This window comes from Rhea americana, unplaced genomic scaffold, assembly GCF_003343005.1.
Source record: "Rhea americana isolate MKP2758 unplaced genomic scaffold, rheAme1 scaffold_7, whole genome shotgun sequence".
NCBI classification, from domain to species: domain Eukaryota; kingdom Metazoa; phylum Chordata; class Aves; order Rheiformes; family Rheidae; genus Rhea; species Rhea americana.
In genome coordinates this window covers 8,623,784-8,626,025 of record NW_028186867.1, presented here as the reverse complement: position 1 = coordinate 8,626,025, position 2,242 = coordinate 8,623,784, and positions in this window count along the sequence as shown.

Sequence of the window (2,242 nt, the reverse complement as noted above, 5' to 3'; positions counted from 1 at the left end):
TAAGGCAGATGTCAGGGCCCTGACTCCAGCTGTTTGACTTTTCACTGTTTTTTTCTCTTTGATGGCTACTGAGGCACTGCTACTGACACAGCACATCTGGAGGATCAGAGATTTCAGCCCCATAATACACCCTGGCCACTGGAGCTTGTCACAGCAGGAACTAGATCTTGCTCCACTAGTTGATTCGACAGCCAGAAGCCAGGAGGTCTTGCAGATGAATACCTGTTGAGAACTGATGGTATCTGACACCACCATATCTCCAGATCCAAGCCCATTCTAAAGGTCATTTTCCCTTCGACTCAGACCCTTTTCTGTTATGTGTCTTCCCACCAGGCACTTCACCTYCTCAATCTTGTCTAAATTTGTCTCTTCCCTGTCTCTTCCTTTCCCATATCTACCTGCCTGGCTCCAATTTCCTTGCTACATGCTTCATTTGCCACAGTCAGAGCTACAACAGCTTCAAATAGAAGGGACAATAGCAAAGAACTTGCGTTTCCATTCCTGTCACCTTTTGCATGTGCACTCTAAATGGCATCTGCAAGACCTGAACCCTATCCAGTAGGGTGCAAACTGAGATGCATGTCTTGGCCAAAAGTGGCACATATAACATGTTTTTGATACTAGAGCAACTCCCTATATCTGCCCCCAAAGTTCCTTATCCAAAGCAGGAGATGCAGTAAGCATGATCCCTGGCATTTCAAGAGAAAAAGGAGAAAGTGAATTAAAACCAAAAACCATAGACAAAGTAGCAAACTTTCTATCACACAGACTACTACATCCTGAGAAAAAAGAGAAACCATTTTTTGATCTTTTTCAAGAAAAAGAAAAACTGTCACACTGAGGTAGACACTGCGCCTAAAAAAATTTCAGGCTAACAGTTAAAAGTTGTTGAGTGAAAATGAGACCTTAGAACAGCAAGTGTCCAAATTCTTACCCTACCAGTCAGTCATAGCTGGTGTTACATATAATGTTGTAAGGTATTAGCAATTATCTATATGCAAATAGATCCTTTTTATTGTTTTTTTTTTTTTATTTATGAGGCTGAGATCATTTAAAATACACCAATCTTTGTCCATTAGTAAAGAGCTGACCTGATAAACCTGAGAGGTGCAAGATTATGTATAATCACGGTTTAATTACAGTTATGTATTTATTTGTGAAGCTCTTCATGCCCTTCTCTCTCTGGCCTCTTTGCGAGCAATATCATTTAACCAAGTCCAGCTCAGCAAGAGCCTTGCAGGAATTGGAGGAATTACACTGGACCAGGGCAGGGTCCCATTTTCCTTTTTCTTTNTTTTTCTTTTTTCTTTTTTTTTTCTTTTGTCTCAGAATACAGGAGAAAAAGTCTGAAAGAATAAGAAAGTAGAATCACTTAGCGCTAGAAACAGTGAGGAGGGACTATAGCTTAGATGAATGACAGAGCTAGGATGGCAAATGAACGAGCGTCGTGTGATAGTTATATTCAAGTACACTGAAGCTGCATCCAGGCGGGCTTTGAGTATCTCCAGAGAAGGAGCTAGAAGGACCCCCTGCCGCTTGCTGAAGCCTGGGCKTGACCCAGTGTTATGAATATAACACCAAGTTATRTTTAAATAGACCAGGAAGGCAGTGTATACACAAACTGAGATTTTATTAGTAGATTTTCTTTTAATATTCTTTCAAAGAAACTAGCGGAAAATGGAAATAATACAATTCACTTGTCATACTGTAAATATGTGCTGTACTTTTGCAGATATCAGAGCAGGTCAGACAAAGGCATTGGCCAGGTAGCGTGGGTGGCATAATAAAGGAATAGACATGATGCACCAGCCTCTTTCTGCTGGCTGGTAACATACAAAAGACTGAAGTCCCAAGGCAATTCTTTTACCTATGGAAATCAGAGGGAACAGTTTGTTCAGAGAGCTCAGCTTTCCATCAGTCTTGGGAATGCTCACTAGGTGCTAGCACATCTCCTGTGGATTCAAACAGCCCAAAAGCCCAGACCATTTAACCCAATGAAATTGCAGGTGAGAACCTTCCTTCCTGGGCAGCTCTATCTGATCCTGGAGACACAACCATCTCTGACTTGTCCTGCATCCATCCCAGCCCATCTCCCARTCTTCACTGCAAGTATGAAACTTTCTGTGTTAAAAATCTTGCCGTCATTCAGATAGTAAAACAGAGGTGCGGGACTATGTAGGAGTTGCATTAGAACTATGTTATTGTTCTAGGAATGTCTCTGAAAACAAAGATATTATTACGT